The sequence below is a fragment of the Excalfactoria chinensis genome, chromosome 3 (genome assembly GCF_039878825.1).
Source record: "Excalfactoria chinensis isolate bCotChi1 chromosome 3, bCotChi1.hap2, whole genome shotgun sequence".
NCBI lineage: Eukaryota > Metazoa > Chordata > Aves > Galliformes > Phasianidae > Excalfactoria > Excalfactoria chinensis.
The window spans coordinates 78,348,981-78,367,508 of NC_092827.1; positions in this window are offsets into that span (position 1 = coordinate 78,348,981).

The following is an 18,528-nucleotide window of genomic DNA, read 5'->3' on the forward strand; positions in this document are numbered from 1 at the left end:
TGGATATTTCCCTCCCCAATACAAAACTTTCTTCAGGTTATTTTCTGTACTTGTAAAATGCGAAAGCTGGAATGGAAAAAATCAGTTTGCAATAGGTGTACAGTGCCAAGGTCTGGAACAGTCAGAGCTGATATCTGAAAGAGACTCACTGGTGAAGAAAACCAGGCGAAAATGAAAAACAGAAACAACATTCACTGTATTTAACATCAGTTGTACTACAGCTGGAATTGTCCTTATGAGTACACAAAAGCAGTTGGGACTTTAAATTACAAATGCATAATTAGGTTGTTCTTGTAAGTGGACCTCACTGTAATATTATACTTATTAATACTCCTGAGTCTCATCACAGCACCAGTTTATTGAAAAGAGCTTGCTCTCTAGGAACATAACTACATTATAATTCAGTGTAAGTGTTTATTCCAAGATGCAAGTCTTCTATGCAGAGACAATTGAAGGCAGCATGTAGTGAATTAGTTAACAAAACAAGAAGCGAGGGGTGTCTTTTCCACTGATATAAAATTGTCTTTTGATCTCCCTGTCCATTGTCACTGTCATGCACAGCAAAATGTATATTCATGCCTCCCTGTTTACTCTTAATGGATCATTCATAGTACACAATGAATGGAAAATACTTAGCTGATAAATACTGAGCTACACCCTTTCAAAAGCTGCTTGAAAATAGACATCAGATCTTCAAAGACCTATTATGTCTTTAAAAAGAAAAAACAAAACAACAACAACAACAAAAACCGGGAAAGAATATTAACCCTTATTTCCATCTCCAGGAAAGAAAGAAAATAGGAGTGCAAGGTAAGGAGGTTCTTGAAGCCAGCCTTAACTCAGGCTTCAACTACACATTTACATCAGTATGGTGAGAGTGGATACGATTCAATGCATTCCAGCATCTCCTCCAGCAGTTCTTTCTTGTACTCTTTCAAAGAGCATAGAGAAAAACAATCATCTATTCTAATGTGCCTGTGTTTGGAGGAAGAGGACTTCAAAAAGTAATTTGCTAGATAGAACAGAGAAACTTTAATAGCACTGACTTTTATTTAAATTATCGGCACAAACTTTTGGTCTTCTAATTCATATCAATGCATGAAACTCTGCTTTGCCTGTAGTCAAGCTCTCAAATAGCCGTGCTTGCTGAGAAGAGATACAATCTTGGTGTTGTTTGCTATAAATGCATTGTTTTATTTACTGTGTAATTGTGCTAAATATTTCACATTGTAAAAGATTTACAATACCTTAAAAGATCTTGTTGTAAAGATCTTATTCTTTGTGTGATAGACAGGCAGAGCTAGTTTACTTTCCTGTCATATGCATAATTTCCTATTTCTCTCTTAGGCTTTTACCTATTCAACACAATAAACCGTGCTTTTGAAGGCTGAATTTTTATTTTAAAGGTCTGTACAAACTGAACTATAAATTATCTAAAGCACTGTGCATACAATTTCAAAGCACTGTTGGCAGCTATTCTGCAGTAAGCTAAGAAGGTCAAAGATGTTAAAAATTTATCTCAAACTCTCTTGAAATTTGTATCCATTGTCTGCAGTAATTTCGTCTCTTTAAACCTAACTATGTAGCTTTTTACTTTAAAAATGCTTTGTTGTTTTCTTTGTGTATACCATGTTTGGCTGTATTAAACAGGAGGAAGCTGTTATACAGCGCAACTACAGTGATTAGTTTGAGAAACTTATATATTCAATGAGAATAAGATTCTATTTGTCATTCCACTTCGAAGTTCTGGTTATCTACCTGTCTGTCAAGATATCTGCTTTTTCATCTGTCTGAGTTAAAACTTGGACAAAATTTTCAATTCCTTCAAAAATGGAATATACGACTTCTTTGGAGAATTACAAAATGACTGATTTTTAACAAAAATATTTAGATATTTGGTCTTTGGGAAATGTATCTGTGTCTGCGTGATTCCCTGAAGTCAGTGTGATTTGGTGAATCATTTGGATACATCAGAAGCTTCAGTATACATAAATTAGCATATATATATAGCAAAAACTCAATCTCAAAGCAAAATAAAACTACTACACTCAGCTGTAATGACAAGAAAAAATCATAATAACACAAGAAAATCATAATAATAACATATATATAATTTCACTTTCATTAGCAGCTCCTTTGATGACTTGAAATCCATGTTGTATATTGTCCCGTTAATTTGATATTACATACCTTAACATATCTTTTTTTTCTCAGCCATAAAAAACCAATAAAGCAAACACATCATTTACATGCTAAGAGCATTCTAGATCAGCCATCCACAGAGCAATCTCCATTCATCAGAGACATCTCTGTACTTCATTAATTTTAAGTTAAGGCGTGTGCATCTCTGTAGGGAAAAAGGAAAGTGAGACTGAGCCAAGAAAAGGGAAAAACGTAATAGAATTTTAACACATCAAAGCTTGCAGGAAAAAGTCACCTTGCTTAAGAATATCTAGTGGTTTTTTTTCTTCTTTTTCTTGCTCTAAAATTAGATGCATACATTTCAAAGGAGCCATCTGGGCGATCCTAAGGAAAGCAAGAGACACCAGACCTGACATTCTCAGAAGCTCAGTCAACCTGAGGGGTGAAAAAGAAAAGGAAAAACAAAAACAAAAAAAAAGAAACTTTTTTTCCCCTTTCTGATTTGAGGAATTAAAGAAAGCCAAAGGAGACAAGAGAAACTCCTACTGTGAAGCATAATAGAGAATGTCATTGCAGCTTTTCCTTACATGATTCAAGGAGCTTATTTTGCCAGCATGTATCTGAAGATGTTTTATAATAGGAAAGAAACCAAATGGTTAAATGCTTAATGTAAGGACATTATTCAGCAGATTACCTTCATTTGGGGGGGGGGGGGGGGGTGGAGGGGGGGAAAGAACTTAAATTTTCTTATCCTGCTGGTTTGTCTATTAAGTAAGTGTGTGTGATCCCCAAAAGAGGAGTTTTGGAGCCCAGTGCTGATTTTATTTTACACAAATACCTCCTTCCCACACAAATACCAGAATGGGATAACCATAGCTATGCAAAGGATAAAGAAACAGGTGAATTTTCCTAATTATTCCTGACATGGTGACAGATCTTGCTGTGTTTTCTTACCAAGGCATTTTTTTTTTAGTCATTTTAACATAAAACTGTTATTTTTTTCATATTCACGCTTGCCACTCATTTACACTGAACAGTAACTTCCTGTGATGAGCACCATTAATTTCACTGAGCAACTACAGAGTGAGTCAATGCTCCAACTGAGTCAAAGAAGAACTAAGCCCTCTAGTAGAAAGAAACTAAAGAGTTGAATGGAGCATGATAGGCAGCTCCTCTGGAAAGAAATGTATTGAGTGGGTATCAGAAATCACTCATAGATGTGAGATCTGATAGTCTTTCGCAGGCACAGGTAGGAGTAGCAGAGGACTTTTATGAAGGCATTTTTTTCAACCAGATTGGTCAGACTTGTGGAGAACAGAGCTTACAGTGCCTGCATAAATGAATAAAGCATTATTGTCTTAGTGGCACTTCTACAGTTCTTCCCTATGCTGCTAACTTTGTGCTTGTTTATGTTCATATTTTCTTTCCCATTTCTCCTTTGTTTCTGGCATCTGCACTGCTCATATTATAGAGAGAATAATTTCTTTTTAAATTAAACCTTCAAAATTTTAAATCTACCTGGTCTGTCTTCCTGCAAGCATTTGAAGCATCTCACTTGTATCATGTGTTCTCCATGATCTATGGGTCCAGCCAGATCCTTAATCCCACCACTTTTACACCTAAAGCATCATTTCTGTTCTAAAAGGAACAGTTTCTAAACTGCTTTTGAGTTGTGTATTGTAGTATATGAAGCAAAAAACAAACAAACAACAACAAAACACAAACAAAAAAAGCCTCAAAAGCAGACAAAAATATTCTTGGTTATTCACTCTCTGTGGTCACGCTGCTCCTTCCTAGGCTTGCAGAAGACATCTGCCTCATGCTATCTCCATTTCTGACAACTTTATCCATGCTGATCATCTAGCTCCCCAAATGCATATTCTGTCTCCTCCATTTCTTTCTTCCCTAGAGTAGCTGGCTGCTGGGTTTACAGACTGTCAATGACTTTGATTTTCATACTGTGTCAGTGTATACCGCTTCTTTTTCATCCAAGTTAATTTAATCTGCCATCATGAAGCTCCAATCTTCAGTAACTTCAAGTATAGCTGGAGAATTTTGTGACCCTCTGCAGGCTGTTATTAGCTGAAATAATTTAATTTTCAATCAGTTTTCAATAACCTGCCGTCTACTTATTTTGCTGGCTTAGTAATGCATTAAAAAAACACCGGTGCTGATATTGATCTGTAGGACACTGCTGACTGCCTTTGAAGCATGGGAACTTGAGTCTTTTTATGGGTTCTTAAAACTTCACATACTACATTACTTCAGTTACCCAGTCTTCTTTGACTGTTGATATTATTTTTAAGACTACGTCAGAACGTCCTTAAGGGCTGATCATCCCAATTGTCTGAAATGCTGAGAATCATTTCTATCTGTATGTAGTTTTTATCCACTTAAAGAAAAAAACTGTGACAATGAAAGTTAAAAATGTCACAAAAATATTATCACTCCTCATTTAGCCATGTATAGCTCTTTGAATTGTAAAATCACCAGGTTTTTGGAGAAGGAAATAAAATGCCAACAACTTAATTCATTAATGCAGAAAGTAATGTGTGTCATACCTAAAATTGTACCTCTCCCTGTAGAGGTATGATACTTCTCATGCTGGCACATCATCAGTGCCCCTGTTATAGAACCTTTGTGTATCTCAACTTAAAGTTGTCATGAATGCTTATGACTGATTTGTGGTAATGATTCCTGAAAGGTGATTGAAAAACATGGAGTTATGCGAGTAACGAAAGGGAAACCGTTGTATTGGCTGAGAAGGCACTTGGCTTCTGTTTCTGGTGAAACTGAGCAGAAGAGAGACAGAAGAAATAATATGAGCTGCAAAAGGTGGGTTTTTCCACATAACAGAAATCACAATGAATCGATTTTATTTAACTCCGGGTAGTAGTTTGATTTGGTATGAGTATGAAAGTGAAATTAGCTGTGTGGTTAGAATGAATTTGTAAATGAATAAATGACCTTTGGAAATGAAATTGCAATTCAGACAAAATGAACATTTCCATTTTCTTTTGTTTCAGAACATTTCTCATAATAGAATGTTTTGCATAGAACAATTGCATTCAGGCAGATCTGTGTGTCTTTATAGAAAAAAAACCAAAACAAAACCGTGTGTAGAAACTGAGAGAAAGAAGAAAGAAAACAAGAGGTTATAGGAATAAATTTAGCTAAATAGGGAGCAACATTCATAAGATCCTGCTCCAATTTTTGGACCCATGAGATAACTTACAGGGACATTTAGTATCCTGCACGCATACTTTTATCACCACAGCTGGAAAAGAAGTGGTTGCTGCTGAGTTCAGGCAAAGTGGTGTACAGCTGGGCAGTTCTGGTTCCAGGAGAGGGAAATTGTGTTCAGAGTGATCAATGGTTTCTTCAAGTGATGTATGAGCAGATCTTTTATTTGATTCTTGGGTGCAGATTGTGTTCCGAACTCCTAATTAATTGTGCAGGATATTTTTGTTTTGCTTAGTCTTGCTCTATCTAAAAGCTGAGATTGCAGGTTTGGAACTGTGATAGTTTCCCAGGGATAAGGGTAAGTTTCATAATGTTGGGAAGTAGCCAGGATCCACGGTGGCTAATAAAGAGTCAGGAGAACTCTAGTGGCTTTTAAAGCCTAATTGTGGAGAGAGGATTCGTAAGATTTCCTGCCTACTGTTTTCTTTGTATTTTCATGTAAACTGGGGCACTGCTCACTACACCAGCTACATTAGAGAGACACCTAAGACTGTTGAAGGTAAAGATACTTGTTTTCCCCCTGTGAACTGCACAGGGGATATATATGTCCAGAGAAAGCTTAGCAGAACAAATCTACTATATTATTTGTGTGGTTGTGACCTAACTGATGGGTGATGATATCTGCAAAAATCTGGCAATGCCAGATTCAGAGCATGTCAACAGGCAGCATATAAATGAATGCACTGGGGGCTCTTCTGGTTGCAGTCTGTGCTATCAGTTGTGCTGACTTCTGTTTGGGACTCCTGTTACTGGGGACTACTAAGGTAATTTTGTAAAAATAAAGTAGGTTGTTAAGAGCTACCGTAAGTCTAACCACTCTCTGGAGAAAATGATCTGTGCTGGGTTTCTCTATAATTAGATACTGGAAAGATAGGTGTCCACTTGTGAGTTAGTTGCTCTGTGTGTGTGGTTAATCTGATCCAATTTAGATGAATAGCTCAGGAGGGAATTCTCAACAAATGTGCAAGGCTTCTTGCTGATTGCAGGAGGATTACACCTGGCTAGCTCATGCATAAGCATCTGCATGGGAAACATCTAATTTTACTCAAATGATTTCCACTTAAGCTGTCTCTTTAAAGAGATGGCTCTGGATAACAACAAACTGAGAGAACCTGGATGGAATAAAGGTTTTAACAAATCCTAAAATGAATTTGATCAGATTTCAGCTCAAAACAGATTTTTACCTGTGGCATTGTGTTTGGTGCTGATGGGGGTTTCCAACAGCCACTTACAATTAGAGGTCAGATGTGAAGACCCCCAATTTCACAAGCAGGAGTGTGTTGACTCTGCAAGGCTATTCAAAGGAATAAAATTACTACTGTGATGGAAGTCATGGCATCGCCCATAGCTAGGGTAAGCATGGTTTACAATGGTATAATCTAGCAGGTATGTGATTCTCAAGGTTCATCTTCTGCAGTTGTTTGTTTGTTTGTTTTTCTTTGTTGTTTTTAAAGCATGACAGAGGGATGGAGGGATGAGGTAGAGGTAGGGTGAGGAATAAAGAGAAAAAAGGAAGGAGGAAGTCCTGATGTCATAGTGAAAGTCATGAAAGTGAGTAAAGAAAGTGTGCTTTGCATGGAATTTGGGTGCGTAGAGTATCAAAACTTATGAGCTGCTGGAATACTGAAGTTACATTTGGGTAAGCTACCCCAAGCACTGTCTTCTTGCTTCTCCTGTATTCTTTTACTCTTGTTTTTTGATCATTTGTTTTGTTGTTGTTTGTTTTTAATTGAACAAATAGTCTTGGCAAGATATAAACTATTTTCTGTTCAACTGATCAGTGTGGCAAATCACAGAAGCATAAGCCATCTTTCATAGAATCACAGAATTGCATGGGTTGGAAGGGAACTCAAGATAATAGGGTCCAGCCCCACTGCCAAAGCAGGTACCCAACAGTAGGTCACACAGGCAGGTGTACAAATGGGTCTTGAAGATCCACATAGGAGGAGACTCCACAACCTCTCTGGGCAACCTGTTCCAGCGCTCTGTCACCTTTACTGTAAAGAATTTCTTCTTCATATTTGTATGGAACTTGCTGTGTTCAAGTTTTAGGCCATTACTCCTTGTTCTCTCGCTATGCACCACCAAGAAGAGTCTGGCTTCATCTGTTTCCCTCCTACCGCCTTTAAGATATTTATAAACATTAATCAGATCCTTCCCCAATTGCTTTTCCCTAGCAGACCCAGGTTGCTCAACCATTCCTCATGTAGGAGATACTCCAGGCCCTTTATCATCTTTGTGGCTCTCTGCTGGACTCATTCCAGGAGATTCTTGTATTTTTTTGAACTGAGGAGCTCAGAACTGGACTCAGTATTCTAAATGTGGCCTCACATCTAGGGCAGAGTAGAGGGTGAGGATCACCTCCTTCAGCCTTCTGGCCACTCTCTTTTTAATGCATCCTAGGATACCACTGGCTTCCTTGGCCATAAGGGCATGCTGCTAGCTCATGGCCAGCCTACTGTTTACCAGGGAACCCAGATTCTTCACTGCAGAGCTCCTCTCCAGTGTAGTGTTAATCAGAGAGGTCAGCTCCTCTCTAACCTGTAGTGTTATTCCTCCTTGGGGGCAAGACTCTACACTTGTTCTTGTTAAGCCGCACCAGGCTCCCACCTGCCCAGCTCTCCATTCTGTCCAGTTCTGGATGGTAGCACAGCCTTCTGGTGTGTCAGCCACTCCTCCCAGCTTTGTATCATCAGCAAAGTTGCTGAGGGTAGATTATCCCTTCATCCAGGTCACTGATGATGTTGAACAAGACCAGACCCATCACCAACCCCTGGGGAACACTGCTAGTTACAAGCCTCCAACCAGGTTCTCAGCCACTAATGACAATCCTCTGAGCTCCACCAGTCACCCAGTTCTCAGTCCACCTCATTATCCACTCACCTATTGCATGCTTTCTTAGTTCCATAGCAAGGATATTATGGGAGATGGTGTCAAACACCTTGCTGAAGTCAAGGTATGCAACATCGACTGCACATTCTTACTTCTCATCTCTGTGCATTTCCCTGCACAGGCATCTTAAGTGTTTTCATTAGTTACATGATTATGTACTGGAATGGTGAATTTTATTTATGGCTTATTTGGAGAAATGAACAACTTAAAAATTTTAACTTTACATTTAAGTTAGTAATTAATAGAACTTTATCATATAATCATACTATCGCTGCTTATCAGTCTGTGCTAATACCAGTCTCTTTGGGCTATATTTTTTAACTTGCTTCTAACAAAAACACACAAATTGTACTTTACAAAAAGTTTATAAATTCATGGGAAAAGTTATTTGTGTTCCAGAACTACCAGCTTCCAGTTCAGGGTGCTGATCTGCTTTTGCTTCACTTCTAATGCCTGGATCTTTTCCTAGGGGATATAGTGTCCCTTATCCTTTGTGCACAGTGTGAAGACCAGTGTTTGGATGGGTGATGAAGAGCTGAAAAATTCTGGTTTGTGAATGACAAAAGAGAGTTTGGAAAGGCAATCAGTGTCAGTATCATCTGCTTTCAGAAAAGGAAGCAATTGCAAAGTCGTATGTAACCTAAAACATAAAAAAAATCCTGCTGTTAAACTTAAATATTAATATCACTTCCCAGTGGACTGGGAGACTAGTGCATCTGCAGGACAAGGGAAATAGTTAGAGAACTCAAAATGACAGTATGGCTCAGAACCAAAACACTGTCTGTCCAAACTACTTTATTGGAGATTGAAAACATAGAGTGTGTCAGGGATGTGTGCCTGTAGAATTAAGGGATGAGGGATGGGAGAGGAAGGTAACGGGTTATTGCTGAAATGTAATGAATGAAAACCCCATTATCAGTCTAGGATTCCATTCTAAATGAAGGCACAGCTCAATTTCATATCTAACCTTTTCAGCAGATATTTTCTCTTGCACTTACAAACCACCTAAGAGAGTTTCTTACTCTCTAACTAAATAATGTGCAACAACTGAGAGAACAGTGGTTGAAGAAGGACATTCTAATACTGCCCACATTATTGAGAAAAAAGTCACCACAAACCACCTAACATATTCCTTGAATTAAAAAAAAAACAACTGTGTACACGCATCTATAATGAATGAGCCATGTCCAGTGTAAACGCTATAAAATCCAAGAGAAATTAGTCTGAGTAATAGAGTTAAAATCAAGCTAATTTGTTTGTGAGATTAATGGCAAGTCAAAAATCTCCTTCACACCTCTGTTAGGCAGAAGGGTGGAGAAAGTCTATGTGTTAAGCTCAGAGGAAATCAATGTAAATTTGTTCTTATCAATATACCCGGCTCTGCTGAACAAATTAAGCTATATTCCCAAATGAGTGTTTGAGCCTGGGCCGAGTCCAAAGCAACCAAAGATCTGCAATGAAAAGGTTTGGATATGTGGAAGGATCAGCTAAGAGAGAGGAAGGAGTGCTGTAAACAGCTATGGAGCTCAATGGGAATGCATTAAATACTGAGGGAATAGCAAGAACAATGGATCTTCTCTGCTGCATGTGATGTGTGCTTGGAAATGTAAGAAACAGTGATCAGAACAATAATGAGATACTGATCCTTATTTTGGATCTTTAAATTTTATTCAAAACACTCATGTCTCTACAATTTTTTTCTTTAGCTACAACTTCTGTGCCTTCGTTTCAGATATTCACCACTCCTTCCCTTCTTTTCAGCTCTACTTTAAAGGAGTCATTTCTTTGTGCTGTCTCCACCTACTGCGTGCTTCCCCCAGTCAGTTCCCATCTCTCTTGTCTGCTGTTCAACTGTCTCCTTCCCTCCCTTTTCAACACTGCAGCTTTTAGCATGGAGCAAAATGCCTGAATTCTCCATCTCTCAGAACTGCCTTGAAGCTTTTCTGCTGATATCAGTAGCTGGAAATGAAAGTAACTTTTTGAGCTGTTAGACACAGGATTTGCAGAAACAATGACTTTTCATTTTTCTTACTTACTAAGATGTTACTTTATCTGTCTTCAGTTTCATACCAGTGTGCTTCTTGTTGAATGGACAATGAAGCACTGTCCAGTGGATGCATCATGAAAATGCACAAGGAAGGAGTATCATTACATTTACTACTGTGACCAATGATGAAATTAAACTTGAAGATGGTATTGACTCAGGACAATTAGAAGTGGGTGGTTTTCTACCATATTTGTAGACCACAAAACCTTTTCTCATCAGATGCATCTGGTTGCTGGCAAGTTGGCTCCAAAAGGTCACTGGTTGCATGTGACAGAAGCAAAAGTCTGCACCTATGACGTATTAACTCTTTAGACTGCAAATTGCTGGAATCTGGAAGATTCTTTCTTTTCTAGAGAAGTATTATTATGATCATGTTCTCTTTTAAAATCTTCCCTAGGTATTTGTTTTTAAAGACAAAATATTGAATAGTGTTTTGATTGCGCTCAGCAGTCAGTTTTATACACTGAGGTTTTCACAGCAAAAATTGCTAAGAGTGAAGGGCAAAGAGAGATTGTTCTTTTTTTCTTTTAGGGAATAGAGCTTTCCACAGACAGTTTTGAACTGGGTTGAAAATGAGGCTTATTCTTCAAAATGAAGTTCTAATACAAAATAGAGGCATAACTTCATTTCAACAGAAAATATCAGGTTCCCAGTACTAAAAGCTGAAAAGCAATGATATATAATAAAGAATTAGAAAACTGGAAGATTATTCTCTTGACCATTTAGTAGGTGTTTCAGGTAGATCTTTATCTGAGGTAGTTTCTTTAGCTTCACATTGTAGTCAGCAGAGTGGAGAAAGTAATTTTAAGATCATTATTAATCTTAAAGTAGGTACTTTAAATAGATCAGATGAATCACACCTTAAATGGACTTAATTCTCTCCATTGACTATAAAGGAATCCTCGGGTGACTAGCTCTGAGGTTAACACCTACATTATGGATGTCTAAGTATGGTATGACAAATCCCACCCTAGCTGTCATCTTCAACACTCATTGAAAAGTGTTATTTCTTTTCCTTTTTTTAAACTAAAAACCTAAAGCAGAAAAACAGTTTAAGAAGAAGAAAAATAATTCAGCTTGACACTTCCCATAAAAAGATCAATTTTTATGTTGAATTTTTTATTTCCCTTCAAAAAACTTCCAGTCTTGGTAAAACTACCTTCTTTATGAAAAAAAGCCTTTTACAAGAAAAATGAGCCTCAGCTCTCCTTGGCACATAACAATAAGGGTGAGTGTTCTGCCCCACTCTGTCCATGGCTGCTGGTGTTAATCAAGCTTTACTGGGGCCAATTTGTGTTAGGAATCATAGTAATTTCACAGTCAAGTAATTAGGAGTTGGACTAAGAATATTGAGAACTCATATCAGAAATAGTGCAGCCAACAGAAGCAGGGAGGACATTGTCACTCAGCTCTGGTGAGGCAGCATCTTGAGTAGTGTGTTCAGCTCACTACAAGAATGACACCGAGGCCTTGGAGCATGTCCAGAGAAGGTCAACAAAGCTGTGAAGGGTCTGGAGCACAAGTCTTATGGGTGGTGGCTGTGGGAATTGCAGTTGTTTAGTCTGGAGAAGAGGAGGCTCAGGGGAGACCTTATCACTCTCCATAACTCCCTGAAAGGAGGTTGCATTGAGGTAGGAGTCAACCTCTTCTCCCGGTTAGCTAGCAATAGGACAAGAGGGAATGGCTTCAAGTTGTGTCAGGGGAGGTTCAGCTTGGATATTAGGAAAAATTTCTTCTCCAAAAGAATGGTCAGACATGGGAATGGGCTCCTCAGGGAGGTGGTGGAGTCACCATCCCTGGTGATGTTTAAGAAACTTGTAGATGTGGTACTAAGGAACATGGTTTAGTGGGCAGTGTTGGTGGTAAGAGGACAGTTGGACTAGATGATCTTAGAGATCTTTTTCAACCTTTATGATTTTGTGTTTCTATGATGCTAAGAACAACCAATCAATCTCACATGGATTTGGTTCTGTTGTTGGGGTGGTATAACTTCTAGGTGCTATCAACTTGGACTGGATTTGCACCATTGACCTGGAAGAGAAAAAATAAATTCATTACCAGTTCCTCAAGCCATTCAATTCAGCCAGATAGCCTTGTATCAAAATGTATCATTTATACCTTTAGACTTGCCTGGCAGCAGTTTAACTATAACAAACCGCCTCAAACAGCAGTAGGATGTAGTAATATAAAGCAATTTAAGCATAATGGAGCTCAGAGCTTTCTAGTACTGTGAGATGACAGGTTTTGGAGGGCAAGGTACAAGGTGAGGAACAATTGCTTGCCTTACCCTCAGCCAGCAGTCACTGTCTATAAACATTCTACCTATTCATATTTGTGGCATCAGGGGGGATTTTCAAAGCACTTTTAAACCTGCATTAAGACTGCCTTAGACTTAGGCTTTGAAAAGGCCTCAGGTAATTTTCTTCTGCCTGCTGTGACTTTCTTTTCCAAGTCCTGAAATGGAATGACTGATAGGTGGGTAATTTCTGAATTTCAACTTATATCCTTCATCTTAGCCAGTAATAAACCTAAAAAGCATATCCTGGTGTGGGGAGGAATTGTAACTCTGCATTAGTCTGTGTGCTCCTTTTACATCTGTCCATTCAACACCTTTGCCATTTGTCTTTCTCAAGTCAGATTGAATGAATTGAAAGAAATCAATCTCTTTTTGTAGCCTCTGAATATTTTCCCAGTAGAGTACTTTACTAAAATGTAGTTAAATTGAATAGCAGGGGAGTCAAGTTTTGTTGTCACTAAGGTCAATACAACTCTTCATTGAATCAGTCATTCACTTTTTGGCACTTCACTTAGCACCAGCCTAGATGTTTTTGGAAGAACTTTTATCCATTCACCTGAGTTCATATGTATTTGGCTGATGTGTTTTGTTTGTTGGTTGGTTAGTTGGTTTTGTTTTGGTTGGTTTGTTGGTTGGTTGGTTGTTTTTCTTTGCTTTGTTTTTCCAGTACTTTGTTTCTGGTTTAAAATTTGCTTGCAGTCCTTCATGGTTAAATGATAATTTCGCACCAAGTGCAATTTTGGTCAATTCTGTATTTTGGTTTAGAAGATAATCTCTCCAATGAACAACTGAAATATGAAATTCAAGCTATCATCCTGATCGGAGAAAACAAAGATGTGCTCATCTCCTGGGCAATTTCTAAACAAGTGAATCTTGACAGAAAGTACAGTATACTGGCTATGTGTATGTGCTTATATGACATCATATTAAAACTTCCTCTTAATGAACCGTGTGCTGTGACTTCTAAATCTTCAGTCATTTCTATGTGGGATAATGCATCTATCCCCTTGGGGGAAAATAAATTGCTCCTAAATGTATCTTATCCACTGCATTTTATCAGGGATTTATTCTGAATTGCACTGTTTTTTTTTTTTTGTTTGTTTGTCTTTTTTGTTTGTTTGTTTGTTTGTTTGTTTTTTTAGTTTCTAGTCTTTAATATTTGTTTCATCTAAAAAAACCCACTTAGTTATTAAATGATACACACCACAAGTTAAATAGTGTTAAATTGTGTAAGAAATGGGGGGAAAAAAGGTAAAAAAGGAAAGGATTACTTAATGCCTGAAGAATTACTTACGACTTACTCTACATTCTGAGAACTTCCAAAATTCCACTTAGTAAGCTGCCTATCAGTATTAACTTAGTTTCTTAACCAAAATGTTACTTTCCGGATATTAGGAAGAAATTTTTCACTATGAGGGGGTTGAAGTACTGGAACAGGCTGTCCAGAGAAGTTGTGGGTGTCCCATTCCTGAAATGTTCAAGGCTGGGAAGGATGGTGAACAAGTAAGTAGGAGGTGTCCATGCCCATGGCAATGGGATTGGAACAGGCGTTATTTATGATCTCTTCCAACTCAAGCCTTGCTATGATTCTGTTCCATGGTATCAGTTCAGATGCTTTTATATATACCTCTAAATAGTTCCTGCTCATTTTTGGAATTTTGTTCATTTAGGAACCAATTGTTTTCTTGTGAGTATTAGAATTCTTTTCATGAGTGATAATCCCATGCTGTTGCTTTGCCCAGGAATCTTGGGGAAAGGCTGACGAACCATCCATTTTTCAGGATGGGTGGGTGATGAGCCCTTCCTCTTAAGGCATCAAGATCTGGAAAACCATGATATTCTTGCTCAGGTTAAGCATATATGGGCAATGTGAAATACTTCCAGGTCCTTTGGAAAAACATATTTCTTATCCCATGCCTTTGTCTCCAGGCTGAAAAAGGGCTTACAAAAAGCAGCATACATTTTGATTCTAATTAATGGAAACACATGATCCAGTATCTTTTAATCTTTATCAGAAATAGTTTGGTCTTAAATCCTGGTTAAGTGGAAACAGCTAAAGAAACTAATTTCAGGAAGTTCTATGGTATCAGTGTTATCAACAGTACCTTGCCACCTATCATACAAAAAGCTGAGGAGTCCTCTCTCAAAATATTATTAGCAGGAGTTTCTAGCCCATATTCTGATGAACTTTGTAGAAGACTATAACATTTCAATTATGCTTTCTGTGGCTGTTGCTGATCACAAACATTTTAATCTCTCACTTCCTTGTTTATTTCCTGATGATGATGTTTTTCAACACTTGAGTTCTGCCAGGTGGAATTATCTTCCAAGATGAAGATGATATTGCAAAAATACAGCTGGTTTTGTTGACAGCCACACTGGCTTTTCCTTCTTTTTCTTGAAAGGTTAGCTGTTCTACTTATTTTCTTATTTTATTTACTTCCTTTTTATTTACTTCTGACTCTGAGCCATTCATGAAATTAGATTTATTGTAACTACAAAATGTGCAGGCTGTCTACTGACTGTGTCAGCTTTATAATATTGTGTGTATACTGAAGAAGCATACATGCTGCCAGTAATAAGTATGCACTGCCCTTGGGCCCAGCTCCTACTGTGTATTACAAATCTTAGCAATGTGGCCATTACTTTGTCTTAGCTGCAAAATTACTTTTATTGAATTGCAGTTTAGGAATCTTGTTATTTGATTTTATTTTTTAAGAAGTTTTTTTGTTTTCATTTTCCTCCATATTATTTCCCCTCCTTTTTCTTCTCTATTTGCGGAAACAATAACGTTACTTGATTCTATTCAGGTTCAGAATGTGCTGGATACCAAGGAGTCTGTGAAAATGAAGAGTCATACTTGCCCAACTATGCTTTATGAATTTTTCTAGTGTTTGGGTTAATACATCATTCATGAAATAATGTTCCTTTCCAATGTTTGTAATTTATAACTTTTCATAATGTAATGTAAATTTGTAGCCCTTAGATGGTTCACGGTGTATTTTTTAGGACCGTTTAAATCACATATTATTTAATTGCATAATATATTACTACAGTATTGTTTATACTCAATTACTGGCTGTTCTTTTGGGCTTAACCTGAAATGCCAGTCTCCCAGTAAGAAATACTAACAAGTATTTTATCACATGAATGACAAAAAAGTTCAGAGCGTGTGGAGTCAGAATACTGCTATTTCAACTGGTCATGACTAATTAACACAAGTGTTACATAAGGGAGAAAACTAACAAATAAACAAAAATCCTGGGCAACAGTTTCTGAAAATCTGTCCAAAACTATTACCTACACCCGGGTTTGTGCCAAGGAGCAGTTAGTTGTTTCTAGTACAGGAGAAATAGAGTACAAGAAGCAGATAAGTAAGGATGCCCTTGTCTGTATGGTTGATAAACCCAAAATTATTTCTCGTGCACTGAGGTTTAAGTGGTAGAAAAGTGGAAAAATCTGCAAATATATAGTAAGTATTAATTTGATCCTTAAAAGGAGCCACAAATGTAAGCCTTCATTTGAAAAGAAATCCTTTCAAAGTGGTAATTTCCATTTTGAGAAATTTCTGGCATTGCGTTTTGGGTATGGCATCTCATTTGAATGATTATTCTAACTTATTGCTTCATCCATTATGTGGCTGTTTTGAATGGGATATTTAAAAAGATTGATTCCCATAATAAAAAAGAGTTGGAATGTGAAGATAGTATTCAGTATTTTTTTTCTAAACTAGGAATTTGTTTCTAAATTTGACCCAATGGAACTGTAGATTTATGATGATACAAATAATTCATCTTTGAACAGGCAAACTGCTTTTCATTTTCTTCTTTGTAAAAAAAAATATGTTCAAAGAGAAGAAAAATAAAATGTACAGATTTTTCTAACCAAACAAACACAAAAAAACAACCCATACTGTTAAAACAGAAAAGGTTGAATTTAAAATCATAGTAGAAAGAGTTGAAAGGAATACATCTGTGTTCTTGCCCCAGTGACATTAACAGTAATTATGACATTTCTTAGACAAGATTTTCCTTCTTGTTCTTAAATTGTCTACCAATGCAGATTTCATACCCACTTCAGTGACTCATGAGCTCTACCATTAGAAGACTTTTCTTAACATCTTACTGATTCACTCTTAGCATATTTTAAACCCAGTACATTTTGCTAATTACTTTCACTTTGGAGTCCACTTTAGTGTGTTTCTCATCCCTTTCTATTCCCTCATCTAGACAATCTTTTCTCTCTGTCTCATGGGTTATAATTCCTAGACCCAAAACAAGCCTCAGCCTCTTTCCAATGACTTCTGGCATTCTTAATGTGTTTCCTATAACAATAATATGAAATTATAAACTAAGGGATTATCAGAACCAAGGTTACCTAAACCTACCTAAGAAGTGACGTTGATTGAAACATAATTTATGCAAAACAATTACCCTTTTCCAATACTTTTGTTGTGGTCAGTGTTCTCTCTAGTACTTCTCCATTTTCAGAATTAGTCTATACTTTCTACACAGCAAAGAATCATTAGACTTTATTCTGTTTTCTAGATTTTATGAATTTACTATGAAGTCTCTTTTAAGATTTTTTTTTGCACATTTTTGTTTAGCAACTTCAATCAGAAACTGCTGGAATTGACATTAATGTGTGTATATCTTAATGGAGCACAAGGGAGTCATCTAGACTATAAACTCACTGTTGCCTGAACCTAAACTCGAATAAATCATAAAAGACATTTTCAATGAGTTAATAACAGGGCTTTGATAATGATATAATATATGTCAAATTTAGACTAGCATGACGCTAGTAGCATCCTGGGAGTTTTTCAGTGGTGTGAGATAAATCTAAGGCTCTGTGAATTTTAGGAATATCTCACCCGCTGTCCTACAACACCTAGCAGTGAAAGACGCTTGTGTCAGTCAGCATAACATGTAGAGCCTATATAATGTAATTTAGCCTCTGAGTAGGCTGGTGTTGGACAAGAGGCAGAAATTTGTCTTTTTTAATGAGGTGAAAAAAAGGAATCTTGAAAATTATTTATGCAGGAAATCAATCATACATCATATTCTCAGACTCTGCCGTGTTTGAAATCATTCCTCTCTACTACTCTGTTGGCGTTTCTTTTTTTCTTTCTTTTTTTTTTTTTTTTTTCATTTTCTCCTTGTCACTGTGACTTTTGAGCAATTCAGAATCACAGCCTTGAAGTGAAGAGAAAGAGCTTGATTTTTAGGTCCTCTTGCCATTATAATCTCCTTGTAGTCTTTTTATTGAGGCATACACAGTATCTGTAGATTGTAGCAAAGTGCTGCTGTATTTTGACCTCTGTTTTTGAATTTATGTTCATGTGGCTATGAATTTCAATTTGCTTGCACTTTTGTTTACCTTCTCTAGTGTTCATGGGCCCTTTCTGGCCATTAAGATCTAGAAGGGAGCATGAGTCAGCTGTTTAAAAGCTTAGTATTTCATTTAAACAGTGTTAATATTGTACTCAGTAGAATAGATTTATTGTACTGGAGATACCTGGTGTAGGTCCCACTTACTCATGTTATGGTATAAAGCTCATGGCATCTTCAACTGCAGGAGGGAAAAACAGACACTTCCTGGGAGTGTTGTTAGAAGTGTGTGTGTAAATGGTGTAAATGGTGTAGTGAGCACATGGTGTGCCCCATGGTGCTCCATTGCTAACAAGCAATATACTGCCTTTGGCCAGCTCTGTTCTTTGCTGCATTGCATTTTCTGCAGACTATTGCCGTACCAAATTTCCTCTTGCAAATAACATGAAGCAATAGTAACAGTCTGTTTTGCTGATGTTTCAGGTTGCCGAAAGGGACTTACTCCTAAATCACATGGTGAGATGTTTGTGTTTTGTCACGACCTTGCCTGATTAGGTAGCATATCATCATTAGAAACA